This window comes from Cupressus sempervirens, chromosome 1 (assembly GCF_028749045.1).
Source record: "Cupressus sempervirens isolate cs-2001-9-10 chromosome 1, ASM2874904v1, whole genome shotgun sequence".
Lineage (NCBI taxonomy): Eukaryota > Viridiplantae > Streptophyta > Pinopsida > Cupressales > Cupressaceae > Cupressus > Cupressus sempervirens.
Genome location: NC_143118.1, coordinates 345,917,829 through 345,934,107, shown reverse-complemented (window position 1 = coordinate 345,934,107; position 16,279 = coordinate 345,917,829). Strand labels below are relative to the sequence as shown.

General features: G+C 30.2%; 1 non-coding gene across 1 annotated transcript; it reads right to left on the bottom strand.

The window, feature by feature from the left end:
• Window positions 1–363: 363 nt before the first annotated feature.
• Window positions 364–435, bottom strand: TRNAV-UAC (transfer RNA valine (anticodon UAC)). The gene has a single exon. It is a non-coding gene; the product is annotated as a tRNA-Val (tRNA).
• Between the last annotated feature and the right edge of the window lie 15,844 nt (window positions 436–16,279).

Genomic DNA, 16,279 nt, shown 5'->3' with positions numbered 1-16,279 from the left:
AGTACAAAAACAACAATATATTACTAAATAAACTACTAAAAATTGTAGATATGTGACTAATTTTGATCATGTGACCAATGGTAGTTTATTGCCAGACATTTATTTATGACTAAACTATTTTAGTCATTAATTGTTGTTATCTGGTAGTTTATTTGATAGTTTATTTAGCAGTTTATTTGGTAGTATATTTGGTAGTTTATGTGGTAATTTTGGTAGTATTTATGGTATTTTATTTGGTAGTTTATTTGATAGTTTATTTAGCAATTTATTTGGTGATATATTTGGTAATATATTTGATAGTATATTCGGTAGTTTATTTTGTAGTATATTTGGTATTATATTTGGGACTTTATTTAATCATATTGGGGTACGGTGGTATCGAACCACCATCCTCTTACTTGTAAAGCAAGTGCTCTTCCATTGAGCTAGTACCCTTTAAAGAACAATGATGTATTAAATGCATAATATAAAGATCAAGAGAATTTTGTCATTATCAAATTCATTACATGTGACTTGTTCCCCTTATTATAATAAAGTTGTGGAACAAAAAAAGAAAAACCTTAATAGTAGTAGTTAAGTGTAAAAAACCAACCAAATCATTTTATAACCAAGAGCAACACTACCCAAATTGTGAAATAGTTTATTTAGTAAATTATTAAGTGTTTATGTAGACGGTGTTCATGGCATCGCCTTCTTTCCTAAATACTAGTCACACATTTGTTAGCCTAGCCTTCTTTCTTGATCATTGTTATGGTGGTCATATTCTTCCAAATGACATCTTAGAGGTACAATTACAAATACAATGTTTCTTATTTTATAGAGTCATGGCTTAAAAAGGAATTACAATACCAATTTGAAATGCTTTCAGACAATCTTCAACTAGTTCAATTCTTGGTGGAATAATAGACAAACACTTAAACACCCAACATAAATTTGATCAATAGCAAGCATGAGATTTGATCAACACATCCAAACAATTCCTTTTGACACAAATCATGTTTCAATAATTCAAAAAATATATATTATTGTCCACTATGATTAAGGGGTAGGGGAGTGCGTGAGGGCACCCCCCTTCCCCCTTATATAAATATCTCAAGCTATCAAGTGACACTTTGTTATCTATTCATAGTTAAATGTGGATTCTTTGATGACAAAGTAGAACATTTATTGTTAGTTGTATACCCTTACAAAATACTCAAATAGGACTATAATACTTATTTGACTCATTCTAAAACTCTTTATGACACATGAGTTGCAGGTGTTCAACTTGGTTATGAACTATTTCAAAACTTACTCTTTAGGAAAAAACAAAGCTTGATGACTAGTCACATTAAGTGTATGTTACAATCCAAACATTTTACCACCCAATGCTTTAGTAAACACATCAACCATGTTGTCATTTTTTAACAAAATTAAAGATCTTTCTTCTTAAGGTGAGGCGTCTCTTATAGAACAATGTGATTGAATGTGTTATAATATTTCATAATAAACTAGATTGTTTTCTTAGATTGAACTTTGATTTTGACACTTAAATGAAATTGGTACCTTCATAGCCCGAACAATGCATCTCAGCTAGGTATCTTTGCAGATAGCCCTGAAAAATGTTTCATACTTGGCTTTAACAATTGATAAGAAATAGTGTCCAAATGACCTTGTGCAAAGTGTTAACCAATGACGTCATCTATTAATGGATTGGTTTTTTTTTTAAAGATCACAAGTACCTAATTGAAAGATGAACAATATAATTTAGAATAAAGGATTCCTATTAATGAATTCAACAAATACTTTTCACATAATCTTAGGTTAATGTTATTGATTGACAAGATTGACATGTATTAGCCTCCATAATCTCCTCAGTCCTCAATTGAACTTCTCTTCAAGATAGAATGTTGCAAGAACAAATATTGCCTACATAAACGATGTGTATCTTATGTGGCCAAACCCAAATGACACAACACAATAGACAAATTTACAGCTGAAACATAGATTGGAATAACTTATTATAAAATTAACTATACAACCCTTGAATGATTTAATATATAGAAATTTTGTTAATGAATTCAAATATAGACAAAAAAACACTTAACACTATCCTGAGCTAATGTTACTAATCAACAGAATTGGTATCTTTCAACCTCCATATATGACACGCATGTCAATTAATGACTTCCCAATTAACATGGCTCTTTAAGGACTAACTAACTCTATGATGGAAATACAATCAATGTACAACTACATGGAATGGCCATCCTTATTGCCCAATATGTCTAGTTCTTACCTATTGAATGATTAGTATTGATCTATACTAAATAATGAAACCATATTTTCATTTGTTTGGAATGTTCAGATTTCAATTATCACCTTCATATGAATGAATCTATCTAAAAATTTGTAGATTCACTCTAGCACAACTTATGAAAATGAAAATGAGAATCAACTACAAGATACAATAAATAGAAAACTAAACTTACACTATCACCAATGCATTACCTCTATCAATAGGTATTGGTTCTAGAGCATATCTACAAACACAACATCTTAAAAATGCTTCTTTGATTTCTAATATAACTTGGCTGCTACATCCAATAACTATTCCTTTCACTGATACCCTCTTTTCAATATCTAGATTTTGAAAATAACAAAGCTCCTTGATTAGAGTAGTGAAAGCAACAGAGGCTATATTTTAATTAGCATTGAAAAAATAAAACATTGGAAACTACTGAAAAGAAAAAACATAAAAACTAATCACGAAACAAAAATATATAAACTTAATAACTATTTAACAAATAGAAGAAAATGCAATCTAATCACCTGTATATGCTTCTCCCATGGGGGCTTGAGGTGATCGACAACATCCATGAACACAATGCCAAAAATTGCAAGAACTTCAAGAGGATATCTGACCATCTTTCCATAAAGGTCTTCATCATATTTGAAGATGTTCATCACATCAATATTCAATGCATCACCTCTGACTTCCATTGTCTAAATGAGAAAACAGCCAAACGAAGTGACAAAGAAAGCAAATACTAGAGAATAAAAGTTTGCACATTCCAAGATTAATATAGTAAATATAAGTAGCCAACAAGGTAGATTCAAACTTGTTCTAAGAGATGTGTGTCTTTCCCCTCTAGGTTCAAAGGATTGTTCCTAAATTTCCTTAGAAAGTATTGAACAACTCAATTGATATCTTGAACACTTATATTTGTGTCACAAACAAACAAGCATCAGACGGTCCATCTCTATAGGATCGAATAAGCTCCTGCCGAAATGCTCTTAAAATTTACACTTATTTTCTTCAAACAATTCTTTTCATTGAAGAAGCACAACTCGAGTAGCCTATTCCATGTCAAAACAATGGAAACATAAGAACAATTTATTGAAAATCAAATAAATTGTGTGTGATTTACATAGAAATGAAAATTTTGAGCTTAACTATGAGAGACCACTGTTATAAGTGCTATTTTGTTCTGATCTATTGATTAGACTAAACTAAGCCTTCCATTCTAGAGATTTACATAGAAAACCTAGTAAAGACTTATCCTAACCAGAAGATTCCATAGCCTTCTATGATACACTTTCTCAACAAAGGTTTTTAGAGAACTTCAAAAAAATTCAGTAAAAGAATATTTCTAGACAAATTTCTCTAGTTTCTACAAAAATCCATTGGGAAAACTTGATCATTCTTTAATACATTAAATATTTTTCTTTCTTCACCTTTGAGTCTATGCAAACATATTTAAAGTGTTTTTATTTCAAAAGATAAACATGAGTGCAAAAAGTTAAACACGAATGCTTTGGAACATGGTAGAAATTGAAAAATCTCAAAATAATACCCACAATTTTCATCAAAAACCTAATCAGTTTCCAATTAACAGGCAAGGTTGATCCATTTTGACAATTAAACATGTAAATCACACAACACTTAGTCAACAAGGAGTACTCTAACCAAATATATAGAAAAATTATGATATAAGCATAAGTTTATGGTAAGCAATTCAAAAGCCTTTTTGTAGGATGTAAATTTAAAAGTTTTTTTTTTGTAGAAAGAAACTTTTAGGAGTCCTCAAATTAAACATTTTGGAGGATTATGCAAAGAAAAGGTATTTATTCCATAATTCAAAAAAAATTATGAAGGATTTTGGCAAGAAAATCTTTCTACACCATTTGGAACAACACAAGTATATGTCTTTGGAATGTTTCTCAAAAATCTACAAATGAATTTTGGATAGTGTAACTTTTGGAAGCATTCCAAAAATAACTATTGCATAATACTTCAAAGGCTTATGCTGCATTTTGCTCACTTTTATTGATTTTTTTGCCTAGTAATGTTTCTGTAACATTTCTTAGCCTTCTGTTAATGAAGTTCGCTGAGTATAGATTTATGGAGCATTGTGCGGGGTTCTCCTAAGCATAATTTTCTGAAGCATTCTTAAAAAATTGTGAAACAAAGTTCCTAAGTGTACTTTTGGGATACAACACAAAAGGCTCTCTAAAAATCATCTCCTTGCATAGGTCTTTGGAGGATTCAACTCCATTTTGTTAATAAATAGACTGACATTTATTACACGTGCAATTTTTTGTTAAATAATTTTGCCAAGCCTCTCTAAAGCATCCGGTCTGATTCTGGCACTAATTTTTCCAAACATAGGTTTATTGAGCATGCCACTCAATTCTGGTCTTCAATATTATTTCTAAGTTGTAAGCTTGCAAAAATAAAATTGTATCAAAATTTTGAGCCCCTAACATTCTGAAATTTACCTACTAGTTTGCTACAAAATATTTATTCAGAATAACTAAAAATTGCTAGAACATATATTAGATATAAACAGAGAACTTGCTGATGCATACTCAATTGCAATAGATCAAATAAATATTTGTGTTCTTATGATATAATCTCTTAAAATTGCTAGAACATATATCAGATATAAACAGAGAAGTTGCTTATGCATACCCAATTGCAGTAGATCAAATAAATATTTGTGTTCTTATGATATAATCTCTTATAGTAGATATTGATGCACTGAACAGATTAAATAATGCTTTAAGCTCAATAAAAAATATACTACCCCGAATCTCCAGGACAGGGGGATGGGAAAACAATATTTTAGAGACTTATTTTTGTAGGAGTAGGGGATGGATATATATATATATATATATATATATATATATATATATAGGCACACACACACACCCACACATACATACATACAAAAATCTGAAATTTCAAATATATTCATAAATTTAATAACATTGTAACATTCATCTCAGCAACAAAGTAACATTTATAAATCTAAAATCAAGGATCATTCATCGAATCATCATAGAAATAGCATCAAATGTTTCAAATCTAATCATCGTAAGATTAAAGAACATAAGCTAGCATCAAATCAGAGTTCAAATTTCAATTTCATACATTCATAGATATAATTCTTTGAAACATTGACAAATATCAATATCATATATCAAAATGTGCAAATGTTGCAAGTTTTGACAAAATGAAAAGTTGCAGACTTAAAGTATCATATTATTTATCAGTTATCATTACATCAATGTATTGTATCATGTCAAAATACTCAATGTCTCAAACTTTGAAGTCAAAATAAAACCAAAGATAATATGTTGGGCTGCACCTAAGATTTGGTTCGAGAATACTTAATATTGCTCAAATTTACACTCTCAATCTGCAGATTTTCACCAACAACTTCCATAATTCATAGATAGCTCTGTTCACATTCTAATAGAAGTAAGAGCAAATAATATTCACTCAGACATAACTCTGTTCACTTGGGCCAATCTATATGCAATTTGCAAGGAATACATGATTTGATTTGTTGATCATATGCTTAAGATTTGATATTCATAACATATTTCAATATTTAGGGTTGTATTGGGGCCCACACAAGATTTTATATTGATAATAGTTTACAAAACCAAATTTAAAAAAAAATCAGGTTGTGCCTTTAGGTTTTTCTGTCATATCTATCCTTCTGTTGAAGGTAGTATGAGGAAGACATCTTTACATCATTTATACAACAGTTATAAGTTTGTAACCAAATCAAAAAAGAATACAAGAGTTTATACAAGTGTACATAGTAATAAGCCAAAAAGAACTAGAAACTATCAAAGAACATTAGTGAGATCATTAGTCCCAAGGACCAATAATATTACTGCTGCATTCAGCTCTATCTATTTCAAATACTCCAAATGAGGATCTACAACCTATGGTATCTTTGCATCCCACTTGGGAGCATCCAATCCATGAGTCTTCTTTATCTATTCAGTGTTCTCTTTAATAGCCCCCATGAGATTTTAAAAAATGTAAATATTTAATAAAATTGTCATACTTATTGCCTCCTACTGCTGAAAACTACCGTCAATCCCCAAGACATTAGGGAACGGTTTGGCTGTCCCCAGCCATACCATGGATGGTCAAATTTTTTTGAAAACTCTATTGACTATCCTTGACTTTCTAGGATGGTTTTCAAAGATTTCACTTCATCGAGAATGGCTTGGAAACATTTTTGGTTGTTCCTTTGTCTCTGAAACCATTTCTGTTTCTGAAACAGGTGCATTTAGGGTGTAAAAGTGCTTCCACGTAACACTGGATTCAAAAAATGTCAACCATGGTAATCAAACTATACTAACTGAGTCTTCCCAGGTTGAGAGTTTGCTGGCTGTTCCAAATGATGTGGGGGCATCACTGTTTTAATTAAAGAAATTTGGAGCAAATTTATAAACTTGAAGAAAGAAGATGTAAACAAGCAGTACATATCAATAAGAATAACAAAGAATCAGATTACTACTATGGTGGCTGCCTGCTACTTTGCCCCTAAGGCTCAACAATGTATAAGAAACTTAGACTGGACAGAGAAGACTCATTTGCTGCTCTCAAAAAAGACATTGCAGCTTTTAACTCCCTAGGTGAAATAATGTTAATAGGTGATTTCAATGCTAGAACAGCGAACAATCAAGCTCTTAGCATCAAATAAAGTTACAAGGAAAGTAGAGATCTAGTTTGGCTAGAGGAAGAGGGGACACAAAAATGGATAAGAGCATCACAAGACAACACGGGAAAGGTCAATCGTTTTGGGGCTGAATTACTAGGTTTATGTTGCTTATACAACATGGTCATATGTACTGGTATGGAAAAATGGCCTAAATCAGGTGGAATCACATGCAAAAAACACAACAGACGAAGTGTTGTTGACTATTTCATATGCTCTCAAAATTATGTCCCAAAGATAGTTAACTTCGAGAAAGAGGACTGCCCCATTGAATTAAATTCTGACCATAACTCCATCTTGATGAAAGTGGCCACTCACATTCTTTTCAATCACAAGTAGACTATTCTTTTCAAAATTAGACAACTATCCAATTCTAAATATTTCACCTTTACAAGCCTATCAAATGTACTCTGTGGACACTGTATACCACTGACACACAAGTGATCATACTCTAGCTGCATACAACTACAATTATCCAATTTAGTTTGACAACCATTCAGTTGAATATTTTTGAGCTTTCCACTCCATCAATTACAATCCTCTTTAGGCAACTTGGGTCTATAAATTTTGGCAATTCTTCAAGCTCTGGACATCCACAAGTGCTCAATTCTACAAGCCTATCTAAACCAACATGAATTCTTTTCAAATTTCTACAATCATCCAATTCCAAATGTTTCATCTTTCCATTTTTTTTAAAAAGTCAGGCTGTAGAGAAACTCCATACCGCTCAGACTGACAGGATCAAACTCTAGCTTATTGCAACCATAAATTTCCAATTTTAGAAGCTTTGGAAGATCATGTATTTTGTACCTTAGCAATTCTTCAAGATCCAGATAGTGTCAAATGCTTAATTCCGCAAGATGTTCACAGCCAAGCTATGTTTTCAAATTTAGACAATCATCCAGATGAAGACATTTCATCTATTAATATCTATTAATTATAATCCTTTCTAACAAACTCGGGTCTCTAAAAATTGGCAATTCTTCAGCCTCAGGACAAGATTGAATGCTAAATTTTATAAATCTCTTCACAACCAAAATGAAGTAGTCTTAAATTCTGATAACTATATAATTCAAAATATTTTAACTTTACAAGTCTATCAAATTTAATCCTTCTGAGACACTCATATCACTGAGAGACAAGTTATCAAATTCTTGCTTCACCCCAAGAAGAAACTAAAGAAAAACAAGAGAAGAAATATATCCAATTTATAAAAGTTGCTGACATTCAAGCATAAGCATGTAGAGGTAAGCTTACTGATGGCTTTTCCTTGGATTGGCTCTATTAAACAATATTGGGTTCCTCACATATGAATCCACATCCCGCCTACTGGCAAAAATCCTAGTTTTTGGGCTCAAACCAGCAATTTTACTGGCTCAAATGCCATTTTTAACAAGCTAGTTTTGCAAAAGAAAAACTTGTAATCAGTCCATCACATTAGGCAGCATTTATTTAAGGCATTTAGTCAAATAACTCACATGTGATGTTGCTGTTTGTATATACATTCTGTCAAGCAACTTTTTTACTTACTATCAACATTCCCCCGCTTGACATTCTGTCAAACAACTCCCATACGTCATGTTTAGCAGAGCTAGAAAGAAGTGGATTTTCTCTTGCACCATTCATCTCAGAATTGGTTTTATTTGATAGTTTTTGGGCTATTCGCGATTTTTATAAGACCACATTCCTGAGTGGTGTTCAATCAAACCAATAGTGCACTTTGCTGATTATATTCGACTTTCATTATGAGTTCAGGTAGCCTGCTAGCAAAACCCATTGAGTCTGTATATACCTCTGTAGAGACTTATGCTTTTTCTGTAGATGAGTTCGTCAAGCTATATTTTGTTGAGTAATTGTATCAAATATTTAGGTTCCATCATCTGAGATCGCGTATTTGCAAGATTTCCTCCCCATGAAGTTGTGACACATACCTCCGTCATAACCCCTGTCGAGCTCCTTTGTAGCTCAGTTGGGTTGCCTCCACGGTGCAATACTACCACCTATATTCCTGCATCGCCTCTGGTGTCTGTTCTACCAGCATGGTAAGATTTTGGAAGGCACACAATGATTAAGTTCATGGAGCCGAAGAATGTTTTCGAATGGTTAGATTTGGTGACCATTGGTGGATCTTGCCGTGCCCTACTTAGTGGGTTTTAACACTTTGAATTTTGATTAATGTGGGGAAATATTTTGTGGTTAAGGAATTTTGTAATAGAGATTTAAATTTATTTAATATATCAATATCTTTACTAAAAAAAACTTGAACGCTTTGTTGTTTAGGGATTGTTTAAAAAAAATAGAGCTTTCAAAAAGTGAAATAGATTTTTATGATTTTTCAACGATAAATTTTTTTAGAAATAATTTAAGATCTTTTTATTTATTTTTAAATTAAAAATTAAATCAAGTAAATATAATACTATAGATTATTTTATTGAGTATTAAAAGATATAATTTTAATAGAGTTAAGGATCGTAAATGGACTAATTTTTTTGGAAAAGTGAGGCTTGAAGAATTAAAAATATACATTTATTGTATATGTTTGAAGAATTAAAAAATATATCTATTTGCTTCGATACCAAATATTTTAGATTTCACAATTTGAAACTTATATTTGAAAATAAATATTTTTTCAAACTTAAAAAAAAATGGACTAGGATTACTTTTTGTATATTTGATTCAAAACTTTGAAAATGTGAGTATGTGTATTAGCGGTGATTGAGTTATAATTCATTGTTGTGGTAATTTTAGCCATATCTATTAAAATTATAATGTTTCATCATTTTTATTTATTATTACTTATGTTTTAATTGTGATATTTCAATCATAATTTAACTGTGTAACTTTTTATTTGTTTTTATTAGTTAAGCAAATGTACTAATATTGTGATGGGTGACCTCCCTTATCACCTATATCTAATGAGTGATAAGTGCTCCATTTATTCTCATGAGATATGTATTTGTGTGAATCACTTCTCATGAAACAAGGGTCAACGAGTTTGACAAAAAAAACTACACATTCAAATCCTGATAGCAATATCACAATTTTACTTGTTGTGGAAACTAAATCTTATTTATTTTAATTGTTAAATGTATTATATATTTAAATATTAATTTCTAATGAATATATATTTTTCTTTTTATTTATATTATTTTATTGCTTATTGATTCTTATTATATCTATTGACTATATTTTTTATTATTTATATTTAAAGGTTTGATTTTATTTATAAATCAATTGGTGATAATATTTTAAATTTCTTTAATCTCAAAACAATTTTTTTGATAGGTTTTATCTCAAAATAATTTAATGAATATTAATTAAGGAATTTAAAAACTAGACAAACTTTCAATAATTTCTTTTTATTATTTAGTTTCTAATTTAAGATAATTAATTAAAATTAATGTGTAATTTTGAAATAATTAAAATAATAACTTAAACTTTTAAGATACAAGATTAAATTTGCCTTTAAAATGTATTAATGTGTTATTGTATGTGGTTGTCAAATTATGTTATGGAAGTCATGAAAAATTAATGTTCATTTTTAGAAGAAAAAAATTCAATTTGTTTATATTGTCTTTTTAATATAGGTTATGAAAATTAAGCATGATGTGCTCCTAAAATTACTAGAGTTCAAACTTGTTTAAAAAATAACATTTATAAAAATCATCAAATTTGAAAGAGAAAATAATAGAAGAGTAATAGTTGTTTTCATTTGTGTGATCAATTATTTAGTGGCAATTTTATGATATGGCCAAATTACTCATTATTCAGTCACTTATACTTATGAATTGTAAAAAAAAATAGAACTCAATCATTTTTAGTCATGTGGTGACTACAAGTCTTAGTCACATAGTTATTTATTTTCTAAATTCTATTAGGGAGTTTATTGGGGTAATTCTGAAGTTAATTGATAATAATGTATTGATATGACAAAAGCTCCCTCTATGAGTAATGAAAGTTATAAAAAAGTTAAAGAATGTATTAAAATGATAAGAAAATCATCGATCATTCATTTAGTCATTTTTTTTGGTGACTAATTATTAGTGACCTATTATTTAGTCATTTATTTATTCACTTATCTTTGTCTATCCTTGTGATTTTACATGATGACTAAATTAGTCATTTATACTTTTAAATTGTAAAATATTACTAGGATTGGATCAATTTTAGTCACGTGACTAAATTTTTTAGTGTTATGACTAAAAGTTTTAGTCATGTAGTCATTTATTTGCCAAAATTCTACTAGTGATTCAAGTTATTTCCAGCTTATGCATCTCGAAAGGACTTCAAAGTGTATTAGATAAATGTTGACTATATATATATATATATATATATATATATATATATATATATATATATATATATATATATATATATATATATATATATATAGCAAGCTATAAGAAGAAGTTTATATAGAATAACTAATGGATTTTTATTAATTGGTCAAGAAGACATGGGTATTAGTTTTTTGGTTTGGTATCAAGATTGGTGGGAAAAAAGTTTGAATAGATTTTGAAATGCTTTGAGGCATTTGAGATCTACATAATTTTTAGGTCACCAATTTTTGGCACACCATGATTGTAGTGCCTGCCCCTATGTCGCATTTCTATTATCCTTGCCAAACTCTTTTAGGCCAGTTTTATACTTGATTTTAGTAGCATTACTTTCAGATTTTCAGATATTATTTCAGACTTAGTTTATTATGTGATGAGATTACTTGGTACTCTATATTTCATGCATGTATGATGATTATTCAGTATTTCTAGTTATCAATGATGAATAGCTAGATGGTTTATTATCACATGTGCTTTCTTATGGATACTTACCCCATATTGCATGTGTATGGTGTGCGTGTTTGTTTTCTTTATGTATGGTGCTTTTGATATGGTTAAGGAAGGGAGTCGTAGTCACCTGCTAGTCGGGATCTACATGATGCACCACTTCCTGCCATTGTCTATTTAGCTTAGAATATTGTGTTTGTACATGCATGGATTTTATGTAGGTTGCAGGTACCGAGTATCGACTTCCCTGAATTGCCAGGATGAGCGTACCCTATCACATTATCTCAATGGTAAGAGAGGGGAGATAAACTCTTAAGTCCAAATCCTAAATCCTTTAGCCAATTGTCCTAATTGATAATTAGGACAAGTATCAGAGTTAAGTACCCTCCGACTGCATCAAATGATGTAATTTTGTGATTATAACCCTTTTGTTTGATTTAGTATGTATTTTTCTGTGATGGGTTTTCGTATGTTGATTTATGAGTCTTTGGTGTATTTTCTTTTAATTAAGTCTAATTAAAAAGATTAATTAATGATTTAATTTAATAGAAGATTATTATGACATTTTAATATTTAATTATATTTATTTAATTTAATAATAATGTATTTAGAGTTCATTTTTAAATAAATGCTAAATATTATTTTTATTTAAATTAATTAAATATTTTATCAATTAAGTTTCTAAAATAAATTAAAAGTTGAAAGATATTAAATTAGTAAAGTTTTTAGATTGCATGATGCAAGCATGAGTTGAAAATAAAAGAAATAAATTAAAAGATAAAATAAGTGGAAATAATAATGTTATTTTAATTTCATAAAGTGCGCATGGGATTAAAAGTAATAAAGATTAAAAATAGAAGTCAAGTGGAATATTAAATAAAGTTATTTAATAATTCATTTAATGTGCATTAAAAAGATAAAGCAGAGATAAATAAAGTTAATTTTAGAGTTAACTCAGTTGAGCAAGGAGTCCTCTTGGGTGAATGCACAATTAGTGCCCCGATTTGAGGAGAAAACTCCTTATCACAACTTTGGGGGTTCATTTTTTTGGGACACACGAATTTGGACAGCGAATTTGGGAAAGAATTTTGGGGAGACAGGAATTTTGGAGACATCTTTTGGCAGCGAATTTCAGAAGGAGAATTCTAGGAAAGTTTTCAAAGTAAAGTTATTGAGAGGAGCAAATTCTCTCACAGTTTTTCGGAGTTTTTGAATTAGCATCAGGATCAGGTAGGGTCTTGTGATCACTAATTAACTACACATTTTTCCTACTTCATGTCTTCTTTGTGCCTGTAGATTCTTTGTGATGAAAGTTTAAACATTCCAATATTGAAAATTAACAAATGCTCATCAATTAATCTTCTATACACATAGGGATTAGAAAAGAGACCAGAAAGAACCCTTGTTTCTAAATTAAAGAAATATTGATTTAATCGAGGAAGGGTTGAATTTTAAATTTAAAAAAAAAAAAAATGAAAATTGTAGATTGAAATACGAATGGTTAATAGAATTTTCTCTATCAAAGTATATTTGTCAATATTTGTAAAAATAATAATAATAATAATAATATATATAATATATATAATATTTATATATTAATAAACATATATTATTAAAATTAAATTAGAGGGGGTTATATTTTAATAAACAAAACTATTTTTATGAGAGGCGATTACAATTAAATTTAAAAGTTTTATATAAAAACAAAATTATCAATAAATAATATATTTATAAAATAAAATGCATGGGGGCGGGTCTTACCTCCCCCCCCAGCGCTCTCAGTATTGTCGGCGGCGACCTGCATCAGTAGGGGACCACACGACCTTTAAAGCCTATGGTACCCTGTGACGAGGGTCGCACGACTTCTTATAAGGGAGGCAACAGTTATATTAGATATAACTTCTTCCTGTTTTTTCTTTTAATCAATGTTTAAAAGTATGATTTTGTTAATAGGTATTAATAAGTTTAAAGTTTGCTTTAATAATTTTTTCTAAATTATTAAAAATTGTTAATAATTTTATTATAATAAATTTTTTATATTTAAATAAAATATTAATTTATTTAATTAAATATGGTTAGAGTAATATCTGATTATAGTAAAAGAGTTATTATTAAATGAAGATTAAATAATTGATTTTAATAAAATCATTATTGATTATTTTTATAACTTAATAAAATAAAAATTATTCCAGATTGATTTATTTTAGGGAATTTGACTTTAAATTTGAGAATACTTGTATATTCATGAATAAATAATTGGGTTAAACTATAAGGGTAAAAGTGAGAAACCTTTACATTAAAAAAACGTTCATTGAAACTCAAACTAAAAATTTCAACTTAAACCTTAGTGTGTATTATGGAAACAAACTCAAACTATGAACTGTATTGTACTGTTCTGTTTTCTTTATGCTATTATGGTTGGGGTTGATTAGGTTGACTAGTTTAGGTTGTTACTAGAGGCTCTGGGGTTATGCTATTGTGACATTATGATGATTTGTTCTCGATCTTTCTAAACCCAACCATGGTGATGTGTTGATATGCTCTATGATGGATGCTTTTACTGGTTGTTATTTCTTTCCATTTTCTTGGTGAGAAGCTGATGGTGTATGTATTTGAGTTACCTAACTTAACCATTTTTGAGTCATCGATCAGTTGTACTTGGGTTGCTTTCCAGTCGCCTTGATGGGACTAAAGTGTTTTGCTATGCTCTTGATAATGTCATGTTGTGACATGTGTGACTTGACCATTTTGGAGTCTTCGATTAGTATTGTGATTTATTATTAGGATACTTTCTGGTTTCTTGTTGGAGAACCTTTGGATATTGTGATTTATCATGGATGCCTTTAGTTGCGGATAGAGAACTATTGTTATCATCATGATTATTATTTGATGCTTATCAGTTGCTCATGGAGAACTGATGTGATTATTGTGGATTATATTTATGATGTTTTTAGTCGCTTGTATAGGACTGAGGTGATTTTATTATGATTCTTGATTTTTGATTTCATGAGCCTAGGTTAGGTTATCTATGTGTAGTGTTGGGAAGTGGCTTGCAATGAGGGACGGGAGACCCGAAGTGGCTCTGGGCATGACTCATTGTAAGCTGTTTGTTCTAATAAGTAAAAACATCCACCAATATACTAACTTAAATGAACCTAATAAGATAACTGTATGTTCTCTCCCATGCCTTGAGTGCTAGTATAGACTAGGATGGGGTAGAGAGAATGCTTGGTTATGACCTTGCATTTCGTAGTATGCCTCGTCAGTACGAGAGGACACTAGTGGTCGCAGGATCATAGGGGACCTGGAATTTCTAAGGGATTGCTTGGGTAACTTCCAACGTGACTTTTGCGATGACACTTTCCCGCTACTCCTACGTATCTTGTGTGCCTCTAGGTCTAGATGTCTATATATGTTGGAACCTTTGAGTTAGTATACTTTTACGATTTCCCAGACTTAGAGAGTACTTGTGCCTTGTGTTAAGTGATTTGATATCCTGTTTAAGACTTGAGACTATCTCCTTAGCACCGTGGGAGTGGACCATTTAGGTTCCACGCGGTCGGGTGGTAGTACTTTTTACTCTTACCATTGAGATCCATCTGAGACACCGTGGCTGGAGTATTCTTGTTGGCATATACTTTCATTCTATTCATGGATTATTATGATGGATGGTTAGATTTTATGATGGATGTTATATCATTATGGGTGTATGGATGTATTAGGTATGTTATTAGTTTTATTTATTTTACTGTACTTCGTATCATGGATTTGAGGATGATGTATCTTTATCTTTACATATGTATATTCTTTTAAGCCTTTCATACCCTGTGACATGTACAGTGGATGATTGAGCATTCCGAATTAATTTGCCAAGAGGCATTCGGAACAAATGTATATTATGTGGACATTGGAATTTCTTATTATTCTTTCATGTGGATATGGTAGTTGTTAGACTTAGAATTAATTAAATTTAAATGTGACTCAACGTCTTGGGATCCTTAAGGAATGTAACTTGTTATGTATGTTTGTTGATGATTACATGTTATTGCTTCCGCTACTATATGTTTGATGTGTATGTTATACTTTCTTACTTTAAAAAAAAAAAATGTTTAGCAAACTTAGTGAAACTTTAGATTAATTCTTTTGGATTCCTTGGCGGGGCATTACAATGATCTTGCACATACCCTTATAAATTTTTTACTTTTTAACCAAATTACTAATGAAAGACATAGAATTTGTAAACATGATGAACAAAATATAAGCCAACACCATAAGAGATAAGATTTTCTCTCTCAAGAAAAACCATGTTAAGGGAAAAATCCTAGTGGGGATGATACCCACAAGATCATGCACTAGTATAATAATGACCATGTTAGGAGACCTAAACCTATTTGTATATCTAGTATATCAATATCTATTAAAGGAAAAAACCCTTATTAAAAGTTTTGTCAAATATGTTAGGAGTTGATAATAATAGAAGGCTCACTT